Raw genomic sequence first — 15,899 nt, forward strand, 5'->3', positions numbered from 1 at the left:
CTTGCAGCGACATGAAACTTGCATATTTGATGTAACCTCAACTTGAATAATGTAGCCCCCAAGTGCCGGGTCGTAAGCCTGCAGCGACTCGGGACTATTTTCTCCATTGTAAAATAAATCATGCCCATTGATAAAGATAATAGCTGTGGCGCTAAAGCGACTTTGAAAACCTCAATCATAATACTGGTTATTGATAATCATAATAGTAATCCAGCCATGTTGGCTATTCAAAATTTGAATAATATAATCCGGTATGAAAACCTCAATCATTCAATATCATCATTGAAAATCCAGCCATGTTGGCTATTTAAAGAATTCAAATACCTTATCTGTTGACAAGTAAATCCGGAGTTTAAACACCCGGTGGCTCTTGGCCGATGGCGATTCAATACGCCTTCATTGTAAACCGGAATTTTCATGACCCGGCGGCTTATAGCCTTTTGAGAAAAATCCAGAACAGATAATCATTTTGAAGCATAAAATTTGGTAATGAACTTGAACTTAATCATTTACATGTCATATTTCTGCAAATCCTGCAGAGAGTTTAAACAACATATGCCCTGGCGACTTAGCGTCAAAACCAGGGCGGGTCATAATATCTCACATATAACTACTGTGATATTGAATTTGTACTGCCGGCTTACATAACCTGTGCAGTAAGGGTGATAACCCAATCCTTAGAAGCCAATGCTTCCACATAGATGATGATTGTCATAAACTGGCGACTTATAGTCAAAATTCAAGCCGGGTTAAGCATAAAACACTTATATATATTTGAGATATAATCCCAAAAAGGTCTCAAGCTAAGTAATTGTGGCTGCAATAAACTTTACCAGAGATGGAATAAAACTTTTTGAGGCTTCTGATTCGGATACGATCAATAAAACGTTCCAAAGGGGTTAAGCTAAGATTCGAATACGATCATATAGCCCCAGTGGCTTTGGCGATGCCGATTAAGAGGGTATCGACAGTTATGTTCTCTTTGGTTCGAATACGACCTATGTTTGAATAGGAAGCCCCCAAATGACCTTGAGAGTTGTTTAACGACGCTGATTCGAATACGATCCACGTCGATACCCAAAGGGGTTGAGCTATGATTCGGATACGATCAAGAAGCCCCCAAGTAGGTTTGGCAGTTTGCCAATCAAAAGGGTATCGACAGCTATGTTCTCTTTGGTTCGAATACGACCTATGTTTGAACAGGAAGCCCCCAAGTGGCCATATAAATTTTGGCATTGCGCCGATCAAGAGGGTATTGATAGCTATGCTCGATGAGCAGGAAGCCCCCAAGTGATCATAATAAGATAAGCCGTAAGGCAGGATATCCAAATTTGAACCGCGCATCATGGCAGTAAGTTTTTTTGGCAACCTTTAATTTTTCTGAGAACTCGAACTTGCGAGAGATTTAAATCTTTTTGAATCCGGAACTTTAAAACGGATTTAAAAACTTCAAAACTTTGTGAAAGACAAATTTACCTTGAGCCGGATTTTGAACCGGATTTGAGAGCTTTAAAGCTTTGCGGGAGACAGATGTCTCTTGAGCTATATTTTAAACTGGAATCTTCATTTTGAGCCGGAAATTTTTCTGACGGCCTTTAAATATTCGCCAATAAAGAGTAGCGTCCGGGGCCGGGTTATCTTCCCTTCGATGACCCGGAGTTCTTGAATTCATTGAAACCGGCTAATTTTGCCGAGTCATACCATTGTAGCCCCCGAGTCTCAAGATGACTCAAAGAGTTGGCTTGAGATTCTCCATATTTGACCATAGCAGAAGGTGTATATCATTGTCGTTGATAACGCGATGTGAATCCACAGAAGGTTGAGGTGACTGCGGCGGGTTATAAATGATCCCGTATGAGCCATGTCAGCAACTCGGCCAATGGTTCCCTCCAACTGGTTGTTTGAAGCTTAATCAAACTGTAGTGGTGACAATTTGTGCTGCCCATTGAGCCATCCAGTGCAGACGGCGGTTGATAATATATGATAATTTGCCTCCAATTTGTTGGAAGAGAAAACCGGCTTCCCAAGCGGTGACTTGCTCATACTCAATAAACAGCTCATGCTGACAGGTGCGGCCCATTGTGTTGATGTAGAACAGGCCGCGAGAGACGGACGGCCGAGACGACCGCAGCATCAGTGGCGGCCCCGACAGATGAGTCGGCCACGGCATTGTAAGCCGGTGCGGACGGGGAAAATCTTCACCGGTGTTGTAAACCGGCACGGACGGGCGAGTTAATCGCGGGTGCGGTCCCGGTGAGTCGAAGTAGTCCGGGCCACAAGGGCGGCATCTTGCACACATATTCTTTGATCCTTGTGGCACGGTCATATGCTAGCACATGACGGTAATTACGCAATTTATATATCCATGATCCGGCCATCGACTTTGCAATGACCAATTGTCCTTCATATAAAATGAAAAGACCAAAGTAATTGCTCTCTGACAAAAACAATATGTGCTAAAATTATACTTAGAGGGATATCACCTGATTCGCCCGAACAACAGATGAGTCGGCCGTGGCATTGTAAGCCAGTGCGGACGCGTGAACCGATGCGGACGCGTGAGCCGCCGTGAGGGCAGATGGACGAGTCTTCCATGGCGTTTGTAAAGCGGCGCGAGCAGTGAGTCAAACGTGATGTTGTTTAACCGGTGTAGATGCATGAATCGGCAACAGGTGCGGACGGATGTAATCCGAACATCGGGGTGGCGACTTGCACGTATATCCGTCGAGCATCCTAGCACGGACAAACACCAATGCAAAAAGTGATGTTGATGCGCCCCCTTAGGCGACACCTTTTTGTAATGGTCCTGCAAAAATATTACTAGACCAAGTAATTGTTCTTTGATAAAAACAATATGTGTTAAGAAAAATAAACTTTAGATGAATATCACCTGATTTGTTCGGATGACGGATTGCTCATAAGTAGTGTTCATATATAATTTTGCAATATGGCTGAGTTCCACTTTAACCCCAGAAAATGTCCTGTCAGTCAACCAGCCTCCTGAGACTGGTCCGGTGGACGCGCGGGGCCGCAGCAGAAAAATGACGCGAGCCTCACTGGTAAACAGGTCGGCTCATCACGGGGGCAGCCCAGAGGGAACCAAGAGAGACGACCCAGCGATTTGACACGGCAGGCTGGCTCGCAAGTGGAGGCGGACCCGGACTCGGACGTGGAGAGCCGCGGCGGCTCAGGGGCCACTGGCCCGATGGAAAACAGTCAAAACGAGTTTCACGCCCAAACTTCTGGGTCGTGGTTTGTTTCCTTTTTTGGATCGGGAACGTAATTGCTTTTGGTCTTTTTGTCTTCTACCTTGTTTGATTCATCAGATATAAGGCTAATCAATTTCCAAATAGTGCCCGATCCCTCGTCTGATCCGATAACTCGATCGGAAATTTGCCCTTGTACGTATCTGCGATTTGCACCCATCAAATCCGTTGAATCCTTGCTGAACCAAATGGAAACTCCCCCACATTGGATCTAACGAACTTGACGTTGATGTGAATCTTCCACGCCGGCTTTAGTTGAACCGGAAAATTGCGAACTTCTCAAACCCTAGAAAAGATCCCTCCAAGAACTCAACACCACTGTGCGTCTGGCCCCACGGTGGGTGCCAACTATCGTGGAATTGTCACGGCAGATGTCCTTAGTGTCAGGACTTAGTCGCGAGGCCAACGCATCTATGCGATAGCTTGGAGGGGTTGATCGGGACTAGAGACACAACACACAAGACAAGGATTTAGACAGCTTCGGGCCCCGGGAAACATCATCCGGTAATAGCCCTACATGTTGTTTGTGGCTAGGTCTCATTATGCTCATGAGAGAGTCGCCGGTAAGCCGGCTCTTTGTGTCTAGCCCTAGAGATTGTTTCTTCTTCCCTGTCCCTCTTTGGGGAGCCCTGCCCCTCCTTATATAAGTTAGAGGGGCGGGTTACATGTGGAGTCCTAGTAGGACAAGGATTAGTCTATCTTCTCTTACAAGTTGATTACAAGTCCGGGTCTTGCTTCCTCGTAAAGGAGATATTCCTCACGCCTTTCCTCTTAAGCCGGCCTACCATAACGTAGCCGGCCTTCTGGGCCTTGAGCCTCTTGGGCCCCCGGGTCTTGTCGCTCCTTTGATTCGCTTGCCAGGTCACCCATAAGTCGCCAGGCTCGGGCGGGTCACTTAGTGAGTCGTCTTGTCAGGGCGGGTCATTAGTGAGTCGCCAAGTCCTGCCGGGTTATACATCTGGCCGGGTCATACCGCGGGGTATATCCCCGACAGTACGCGTAAAGTTGGTCTGGGCCGCTTCATCCAACAATGCCGCTGAATCAAGAATCAACTAGTGACCGCAAGAAATATGTATATACCCACACCCATAACTCCTTTGTGTTCTACTCGTGCATATAACATCTACGCATAAACCTGGCTCGGATGCCACTGTTGGGGACGCAGTAATTTCAAAAAAAAAATCCTACGCACACGCAAGATCATGGTGATGCATAGCAACGAGAGGGGAGAGTGTTGTCTACGTACCCTCGTAGACCGTAAGCGGAAGCATTATGACAACACAGTTGATGTAGTCATACGTCTTCACGATCGACAGTTGATGTAGTATCGCCTCCAAGGAGAGTTGGTAGTGTCGCCTCCACTTCCCGTTTGATCTTTTTCCCAACCTGTGCCGCACAAATCTCTACTATTAGAGGGGAGTTCGCAGCGTCGCCTCAACTTCCCATTCGATCTTTATCCCCAACCTATGCCGCGCAAATCTCTACTATTTAAGGGGAGTTGGTAGTGTTGCCTCCACTTCTCATTCGACCTTTTTCCCCAACCTATGTCGTGCAAATCTCTACTATTAAATGGAGACTTGGTAGCGTCACCTCCACTTCTCATTCGATCATTTTTCCGCCCAACCCCGCTGACCACCCCGGTGCCCGCACCTCTTACCTCCGGGCACCCGGACCCCCGGGCCATTTTTCCACCCAACCCCGCTAACCACCCCGGGTGCCCGCACCTCCAACCCCTGGGCACCCGCACCTACCAGTTTTATCTCACCAACAAAAACCGTTTCAGACATAACTTTCACTCCCGAAGTCCGATTTTGACGTTCTTTAGCTCGTTGAGTACTATTCACATACCCCATCCATCTAGATAGGTTCCAACATCATTTGACTCCATCAAAATTTTGGTATTTTCGCATCTTTTCTTAGGCCATCCACCATATCATCCGCAAACAACCATAGCTTTACGCAACCTAACCCATTTTACTCCATTTAGCATTTGTGGTTGCTTGAGTGGTGACTTGAGTCTCCTAAGGTGTTTCGGCTACTTAGGGACGGTTGCTTCGTCATCAACCACCACCACCACTTCCGCATTGCTAACTCCGGAACCACCAACGCATTCCACTACCACCATTTGACATTTTCCTTTGAGATTTTGAGTTTGCGGTTTTTCCTTTTCCTAGGATGTTTCAGCTAACTAGGAACGATTTGACATCAACAACACCGCCGCTCAACTTTGATAAGGGTTCGACATCGACCACCTTCACCAATTTGACACCCTAACCATAAGCAAGATTAGTAACCTCTATATCATATTGGTATCATGGTATCCCATCATTGTATATTCCCCTTGCCTTTACATTGTTAACCACTTAGCCCATTTTGTGTCACTTGCCTATCGAGACTAGCCATTGAGTATTGCTAGCAATGTTACTTGTGCACATTAGTGATCATTGATCTACGCCTTCCATCGGTATCATCTTGGTATCATAGTACCATCCCTTGTGTCACAAGATTGTTCCTGCATATACACAATAGCTATCTTGGTTTGTGCATTTTGCATAAGTGGCCATACAAAAAAAGAGAATAAGCTTTTAAGCAAAAAGAGAGCAAAGAAGCTTGTAAGCAAGAGCCATAGCATCGCCACATTGCATACCATACTACCATATTGATCATCTTGGATCATCGTATGTGAAACACCAGAACACCATACATATATAGCATACATGGGATAGAAAGTTGATACATTTTGCATCTTATAGGTTGTGCACAAGTGTCATATCTGCCTATTGAGCAATCGTGCTAGCGTCTCTCTAGAGTTGTACAACATGAGCGTTTTCCGTGGATTTCACATTTTGTGCTCATTCCTTCGTTGCACGACCCCATTTATCTACACGTGTGTATGTTTCTGTGTGTGCCACCCATTGCTATTGGTCTACTTGTTTCACTTGCGAATTTGTGAATCTTTTTAAAGATTATTGACTCTTGCTAGCATTTTGCATCAAATTTTGGTGCCACTATCCTCACAAGGTCCGCCATAAGCCTTACTTGTGTAGGTGTGAGAATTGACAAGATCCGATACCAATTGTTCTATTTCCTTGATACATTCTTGAGTGATCATTGATCCATCTTCAACATTGCAATGGTACATTTGGTCTAGTTCTTTCCTTTCTTCCACTCACAGTTGCTCGAGTCTTGTGATGGATAGGCAAGGCATTTCATCTCCGGTCTTCCACGACAACGACGAGTTCGATGCCATGAAGAACAATTTGGACGCCAAGATGGATGCTCAAATGGAGGAGCTCAAGGTCCTCATCAAGTCCTACAAGAGATCTTCCTCATCTTCGAGAAGACGCTCTAGTGCACATCTTTCCAAGCTACCATCTCTGGCAAGGTCACATCAGCATCGACACCATCACCAGCAAGAACGTGAAGGTCAAGAGCTCAACACCAACAACCGCTCAATGACTTCACCATCTACCTTGGCATCTTCGCCAAGCGACTTCAAGGCACCTTCGCCTTTGGACATTCGGCATCTTAACCTACAAGCACCTCAAGAATACGCTCAAGAGAAGCTCCCCAAGCTCAAGTCCGCGACTTCCACGAGCTACTACAACCTCCACACCGACCACGAGCTTCCTTTCTATGGGACTCAAGACCCTGCTACCTCTTGAGCACTGCGTTGGTTTTCCCTTGAAGAGGAAAGGGTGGTGTAGTAAAGCAGCGTAAGTATTTCCCTCAGTTTTTGAGAACCAAGGTATCAATATAGTAGGAGACCACGCGCAAGTCACCTCGTACCTACACACACAAATAAGAACCTCGCAACCAATGTGATAAAGGGTTCTCAATCCCTTCACGGCCACTTGCAAGAGTGAGAACTGATAGAGATGATAATAATAAGATAAATATTTTTGGTATTTTTATGATATAGAATGAAAGTAAAAGATAGCAAAATAAAGTAGATTGTAAACTTGTATGACGGAAAATAGACCCGGGGGCCATAGGTTTCACTAGTGGCTTCTCTCAAGATAGCATAAGTATTACGGTGGGTGAACAAATTACTGTCGAGCAATTGATAGAAAAGCGAATAATTATGAGAATATCTAGGCATGATCATGTATATAGGCATCACGTCCGTGACAAGTAGACCAAAACGATTCTGCATCTACTACTATTACTCCACACATCGACCGATATCCAGCATGCATCTAGAGTATTAAGTTCATAAGAACAGAGTAACGCCTTAAGCAAGATGACATGATGTAGAGGGATAAACTCATGCAATATGATGTAAACCCCATCTTTTTATCCTCGATGGCAACAATACAATACGTGTTGTTTCCCTTTCTGTCATTGGGATTGAGCACCACAGGATTGAACCTAAAGCTAAGCACTTCTCCCATTGCAAGAAAGATCAATCTAGTAGGCCAAACCAAACTGATAATTCGAAGAGACTTGCAAAGATAAACCAATCATAGATAAAAGAATTTGGAGAAGATTCAAATATTGTTCATAGATAGACTTGATCATAAACCCACAATTCATCGGATCTCGACAAACACACAACAAAAGAAGATTACATCGAATAGATCTCCAAGAGAATCGAGAACTTTGTATTGAGATCCAAAGAGAGAGAAGAAGCCATCTAGCTACTAGCTATGGACCCGAAGGTCTGAAGTAAACTACTCACACATCATCGGAGGGGCCATGGAGTTGATGTAGAGGCCCTCCATGATCAATGCCCCCTCCGACGGAGCTCCGAAAAAGGCCCCAAGATGGGATCTCTTGGGTACAGAAGGTTGCGGCGGTGGAATTAGGTTTTCGTGGTTCTCCTGGATGTTTGCGGGGTATGTGGATATATATAGGAGGAAGAACTAGGTCGGTGTAGCAACGAGGGGCCCATGAGGGTGGAGGGCACGCCCAGGTGGGGTAGGCGCGCTCCCCTGCCTCGTGGCCTCCTCGATTGTTTCTTGACGTCCACTCCAAGTCCCCTGGATCATGTTTGTTCCAAAACTAACGCTCCCGAAGGTTTCATTCCATTTGGACTCCGTTTGATATTCCTTTTCGGCGAAACTCTAAAATAGGCAAAAAACAGCAATTTGGGCTAGGCCTCCGGTTAATAGGTTAGTCCCAAAAATAATATAAAAGTGTATAACAAAGCCCATTAATCATCCAAAACAGAATATAATATAGCATGAAGCAATCAAAAATTATAGATACGTTGGAGAAGTATCAGACCCTGAGGAGTATCTCGAGTGGGAGCGCAAGATGGACGACTACCTCAAGCTACGTCAAGTCCCTTCCGAAGAACAAGTGAAGTGCGCCTCAAGTACCTTCCGCGGCTGCGCGTCGACATGGTGGCTTCATACACCTTTGAAGACCTTCGACATGAGTTTGCCCAAGACAAAGAAAGCTATGCGGCAAGAGTTTTTTCCTTCCACCTACATGGAACATCTTCAATGCCAATTGGAGAACACCATCCAAGGATCCAAGTCCCTCGACAAGTACTTCCTTGAGATGAAGAAAGCCTTGCGACAAGCCGGTGTGGACGACCCCATTTGGATGAAGTTCTACTTCATGATGGGATTGAACAACGACATCTCCAAGATTATCTTCCTCGAGAACTACAAGTCCCTCGACGAGAACTACATGGTTGCTCTCAAGGCGGAGCAAGAACTCAAGAAGGCCAAGCCTACTCGACCCCGAGCTCACTTCACGATGACCACACACCAAGACGTCGAGCATGAGGCTAGTACCACCGAGATGTCCAAGCCCGATGAGCTCCAAGATGGTGTTTCCACCATTGCCGATGAGAGTGATGATGTGCCATCTTTGGCCTTCATCCATGATGAGAGTGATGATTTGCCATCTTCGGCCTTCATCCACGCTGACAAGAGGGTTGAGCATGGGATTTTCCCTGCGACCACGGCGATGTATGATGACTTGAGTGACCTTAGCCACCATATTGCGAGTGAGAGTGACTTCACTACTAGCCCCATATATGATGAGTTGTCCCAATTCCCATGAGCGGAGAGCCACCACCACCACCACTTGAGTGATTGGAGTGACTCCACCATATGTGACACTGAGTGCACCTACCTTGAGGGAGTGAGTGAGCCACCGCCACATCGAGAGAGTGAGGTAGTTGATAGGGCATGTGAGGCCATTTTGATTTATAACAACTTAACCTCTACCTCTATTGTGTCTTCTCATTTTGTGCTAGGTCCCATATATGATGATGCGCCAATCCGTGACGACTTCGTCCTTCCTATGGACAAAATGATGGCCATGGTGGAATATGATGCACCCCCCACATGGTTCCATCCAGATGAAGATGATGACCACCATTTGGTATTTCCCACCTCACCTACACCACATGAGGGGAATGACAAAGCTAACATATGTGATGATGATGCTCTAGTCCCACCACTACTAGGAAAAGGGCTATAGATGATATGGCCACTAATGGCGCACCAGACATGTGGTGCGCCACTACTATATAGTAATAGCGCACCATGAGTTGGTGCGCCATTAGTGTGGTAGACACTAATGGCGCACCAGACACATGGTGCGCCATTAGTAACAATTTTTTTTATTTTTCCAAAAATACTAATGGCGCACCACCAGCGCAGTGCACCACTACTATTTTTTTTGCAAAACTACTATAATGGCGCACCTCAACCCGACGACCCACTGCACCCTCCCTCGCTCCACCGCCGCCGACGACCCACCGCACCCTCCCCCGCTCCACCGCCGCCGACGACCCACCGCACCCTCCCTCGCTCCACCGCCGTCACCCCGCACCCTCCCCTGCTCCACCGCCGCCGCCGACCCCCCGCATCCTCCCCCGCTCCACCGTCACAAATGAATGCAACTAAAAATCCAAAAAAAACAAATTTGATTATATTTTCAAATAACAAATTGGATGATATTTTCAACTAACAAATTTAATGAATGCGACAAAAAATAATAAAAAATTTGATGATATTTTTTATATTCATAAATATTTTCAAATAAAAAATTTGATGATATTCTTTAAAAAATTATTACTGTTTTTATAAAAAAAATTATTACTGTTTCATATTCATATTCATTTTCTAAAAAATTATTAGATGCAACATAAAATAATAATAATAAAAATTTACTTATGGCGCACCGCTGGCTGGTGCGCCATTGCTATCTAAAAAAGATTACTTATGGCGCACCACTCGGGGGTGCGCCATTGCTATAAAAAACATACTAATGGCGCACCGCCAGGGGGTGCGCCATTAGTAATCTTCCCCCCTAGCTAATTTGCCCGATCCCTTCGTCCCTCCCTCGCCAGATCCACTCCCCCCCCCCCTCGCTCCACACCCGCTCCGACGACCCCCGCGCCCCGCCTCGCCGTCTCGGTCCTCGCCGTCGATGGCCTGCCGCCACGACTGCCAGCCCCCGGAGCACTAGGAGGAGGAGGCCCGCGTCAACCAGGAGAGGAGGCCCGAGCACTTCTTCTTCCTCCGCTCGCCGTCGCCACCACTGCTCCCCATCTCGTCGTCGCCACCGCGGTGAGCTCCTCCCTCGCCCCCTTCCCCCTCCCTCCGGGCTGCCCTGTTGCTCGCTGGTCCCGCTCTCCTCTGCTACTAACTGCTTCTGCATTTCAGTGACTGAGATTTTCTTCTAATTTAGTTAGTTAGTCTAATTAGTTAGTTTAGTTTAGGCCCTAGTTTAGTTATTTAGTCTAATTAGTTAGTTAGTTAGTCTAATTAGTTAGTCTAATTAGTTAGTTAGTTAATTAGTTAGTTTAGGCTCCTTGTTTAGGGACTAGTTTAGTTAGTTAGTCTAATTAGTTAGTTTAGGCACTAGTTTTGTTGCCCTGTGTGTCCATTTGAGTGACTGAGATTTTCTTCTAGTTCCTAGGAGAAAAGAATTTGTAAATGCACCATTTACCTGATTAAATGGCCTCCTCCTCTGCTCTGCTGCTTACCCAAATACATGTGCATGGGGTAGTGGTACCTTGAGCAGCGGAGTGTCAAAGGCTTCTTGTATTTTTCTGCTGTGTATTTCTACATATGCTCCTTTCCTTTAAACCTCCTCTGCTGCTTGCTGAAATAGTGATTAAGGAGTTATGTCAGTTTTGTTTTGTAACTAGAAGACCAAAGTGTGTTACTCACCTGGGATCTTAACTGTTAATTTTGTAATATTCCTTATATTGAAATCGAACATGATGGTGCTACTTGATATTTTTGAGACATGGCATCTCCCATGACTGAATCAGCAACAAGGGGAGTTGATTCCATTTCTTGGTTTCTGTAAGAATTTAATGGACCTAGGCCTAGTTAAGTATAGGCTTGGGCTTGTGGTTGAATGCTACCATAGTCCTAGCCATGTATTTTCAGAATTGAGCTAAAGATTTGGGGGGTAGTATTTCTGATTTTAGAGCACATTTGCTGGATGTATTTTACAGCAGCTGTTGGAATCAAAACAATGCTTGTGGGTTGTCCTGTTAAGTTGAGTAAGTCATTAGAGGGCAGATAGAATCACCCACACCAATTAATGTTTATGAAGAAGAAGAATAAACCTGCTGCTGCTGCTGTTATGCATGTATTCACTTCTGCTACTGCTGTACTTGTGATGATGTTGTACTTGTGATGTTGCTACTTGTGATGTTCTGAAATGACCCGTTGGCGACTTCATTACGCGGGGATAATTATTTTGCAGGTACCCCGAGAGGCCCTTGAGTTTACTGGAATGTCGATTAACTTCCGTTCTGGCAAATTTGGGTACTCCATATGTCCTATTTTCAGCAAAGGTCATGCTGAAATTTTTCGTGAATTTTAGCATGACTTTGCTAAAAAAATAGGACATATGGGGTACTTGCGACTAATGCATGGGCCGGGGTATCTTAGTACTTAATTAAGTAGGATCAACTGCCTCTTGTGTTATACATATAGAAGTGTGATATCAACTCATAGTTATTACTAATGTCAGTTGCTCGTCATCGATAAATCCTAATCTGGTAGGATGACCTACTAAAAAAGCCCATACCACATATTCTATTTGGATGGCCCTGCTAACCCTTGACCATAAATACTTGAGATGGATGTAGCAGGCTTAAAGAAAGAAATGTTTTTAGGCCAACTCCACTAGGCCTGGCTGTAAATGCACAAGTGTGCATGACTAACAATATTCTATTGTAAAGCTAAATAGGAAAGAGGAACCACTCATCCTAACCATTTGCTCTCAAAATTACCACTTCACTTCTTACTACTGAAAATCTTAGACCATCTCCATTCACCAATAGCTGAAACCAGTTCGAAGGGCGTGTTTTCACCACATTGTGGATTATCTTATTGGACCCAACGCAAGAGATGATGTAGTTTTGAATTATGAACGTAGGATATGTCATCATCGGACGACGAAAGTCTCCCGGGGGAGTGCGGCTGGTGCCACAACGATCGAGGTTTGTGCGACATGCCTCACCTGGACGATGATCGGCGCTTCAGCATTAAGCTCGAGGAGACCTTTGAAGTTGAAACGATACACAACGATGACAAGTGTTATTTTCATAATTAAGCATGACTTCAACTATTTCAACATGTAATTTTCATCTTTTACAATTCGAGTATAGCTTATCCCAAGCCATGCAAGACGCTATGTCTTGGAGAGGATGGATTTTGAAGACCATGAAATTTCTGAAACAAAGAAAATTCACCTAAGGACTCATCATGATGTGGATTTTGAAGCAAATCTGTATAATTCTGGGAGCATAGCCCATTTTGGTTGCAAAAATTGGGAAGCATTTTGCAAGATGTATGGTTTTGATGAGGTTATTCTTGTCACCATGGATCTTGGTGATCCTAAAATCGAGCAAGACAATATGGACATTTGAGTCCTTGTTGATACGCCTCCAATTCTACCGCTATGTGAGTTTCTCAAACATAGTTATTAGCTAATTTATATTGTTTATTTCAAAATAGTTGACAGCTTATTTCCATTGACAGCTTATTTCATTGTTCAAAGAATGTGCGGGATATGGTAGACAAAACCCACTGCACCGATGGCTCCGAATTAACAACTTACAAGGAGAAAAATCATCTGGTCGGATTTTGTACTGACATTGAGAATTACAATATCTACAATCAAACTCCTCAACATTATGGTCAATACGTGCCACTAGTGCATGTGTTCAACTACGGTAACTACCATGGAGATACCCCGGTAAGATTTTTTTACTATTACGACATCCGTGCATCTTTTGCATACTTCTAAAACTAGTACACATTGCTAACTATGAAGTTATTACTATGTATTTCAACAGATAATCCCAGAGAATTGTGTGCCTCATTTGATGTATCAGAAAGGTAGTCTTAATGTCTTGAACATACAGCCAGGTCATCCTACGAATCTCAACTGTCCATACGAGATTTGTAAAAGAAGTGGAGACATGAAAATCAAAGGATGGAAAAAATGTATGGACAGTCGTAAGGAGGTTCTTGGAAGCAAAAGGAAGCTAAGCGCAAGAATTGGAGACAGGATGATCTCCATTCTCCATAATGGAGAGTCAGGGTCTATATTGTTTTATGCTATTTTACCTTAAATAGGGTATTTAGGTCCTGCCTAATACTGATGATCATGTGCTAAGAACAATTAAGTAGGGTTGGTTCGATGACTATCAAGATGATGATCATATGACTTGTTATTAATAACGAGTAGAAGTTGTATGATGATGATTAGTAGGACTTGTTAGGATTAGTATTACTTCCGACAAACTCGCTACTCGCGGTCTCGAGATTTGTAATGTTCTATCTTTGTTCGGTCTTTTGAATTCGGAGACTAATATGATGAATTGTATTCAGAGACTAATCTTCTATTGTATTCGATGAATCTGTTGTTGTTGTGTGGTGCTAGCTATATTCTGTCCAATAATATATTTTGTAACCTGTGAAAATATCAGAAAAGAAAAAAAATCCCTAATATTCATACAAGTGGCGCACCACCACATAGTACGCCATTAGTAAGCCAGAGCACACTAATGGCGCATCATCCACTAGTGCGCCATTAGTATGCCAAAGCACATGGGTAAATATGGCCCCCTGGGAGGCATACTAATGGCGCACCGTGGGCTATACTAATGGCGCACTGCATGGTGCGCCATTAGCAAAAAATACTAATGGCGTGCTAGTAGTGGCGCACCTGTAGTGCGCCATTAGTAGGCAAAACAGGTGCGCCACTAGTAGGCCTTTTCCTAGTAGTGCACTAGTGGACATTCTTGACATTGATTGCTTGCATGATGTTGATCACCTTACGGATTCATGACATACTACATCCTTGATACGTCTCCAACGTATCTGATACGACCGTGTGTAAGTTAACTACGATGATCGCTGATGATACAACATCTACACCTAGTACTGAATATGCTACAGACGTTTTCCAAGATGTAGATGGATTAGTAGGCGCCACAACTAAGCATGACATAGTTGTACAAATGATGAGCAAGAAAAAAGGAGATATGTTTCTATCTTCCCATAAATTAGGACATGAAGGAGCGCGCATGCATGGAAGTGGGTCCAACCAAAAATCAATTAGTGGACACCAAGTTATGTACTACGTGGGCATGCAAGAGTCTGTTTTGGACGCAGAAAGAATAAATCAAGTTGGTTATTTCTTTGGACGTCCACGGCCACCAGAACAAGTTACATGCATCAAGAAGTTTATCACGCGGGACAGATTGTGCTTAAAGGAGTCGGGATGGGGTCCACCTGCGGTGAGACAAATACATGTTAGATGGTGTCTGTTGCTGAGATGTAAAAGGCAACTAGTAATTAAATATAGCAGAGTCCAGAGTAGATTAAAGTGTCAGTTTCCCTTTGAGTTGTGCGTAGCATGTATAGATAGAATTTTTTTTACGTGAGGGTCAAGTTGATTAGATGGATCATGTCAGCTATAAGTACTAGAAGGGTGAGGTTATGTAAGCAGGTTATATTTGATGAAATAGACACGATGTGTTTTTAGGATAGACACCCGTATCAAGTTTTGGAGGGATCTTTAAAAAACCTCTGAGTTGCGATTTCTCTTCGTGGAAATTGTTTTGCGTGTGAGTACCTTCGTCGATATTGGTTTTCTCATGCTGGGCCGCAAGGTTCAAACCATCTACTTCGTGTACATCGCGTGCACGGGCGAGAGGTTGCTGCTTTTGGTGGTGGAGTGTCATGAAAGGTCGGGCCACAACAACGGATCGGATCTCGCCACGGGGTTCAGTCTACATCAGGTGGTATCAGAGCATCAGGTTGTTCACGACACTATGGAGAAGATGGCAAGCGCATCGTTATTCAGTAAGTTAAGCTATGGATTTCAGTTGGAGGAGGAAGGCCGTAGGACTGGACTTTTTCACACCCGTGAGGTGGTCAGAGAGAGATCATGTGCCATGACTATCGATCACATGAATTTGATCAACGCAGCAAGCATCGAGATGGTGGAGAAGTTGGATCTACCGACGGTACCACGAGCACGACCGTACTTGTTTCGTTGGGGTCATGAAGAGCTCACTGTGACGCACCAAACCAAGGTACCGTTTTTGTTGGGAAATTATATTTGCGAGGTTTTATGTGACGTGATTCCGGCACCTATGATTTCATGTCACTTGCTATTGGGCGAGCCATG

The sequence above is a fragment of the Triticum urartu genome, chromosome 2A (genome assembly GCF_056163025.1).
Source record: "Triticum urartu cultivar PI428250 chromosome 2A, HENAU_Tu73, whole genome shotgun sequence".
Lineage (NCBI taxonomy): Eukaryota > Viridiplantae > Streptophyta > Magnoliopsida > Poales > Poaceae > Triticum > Triticum urartu.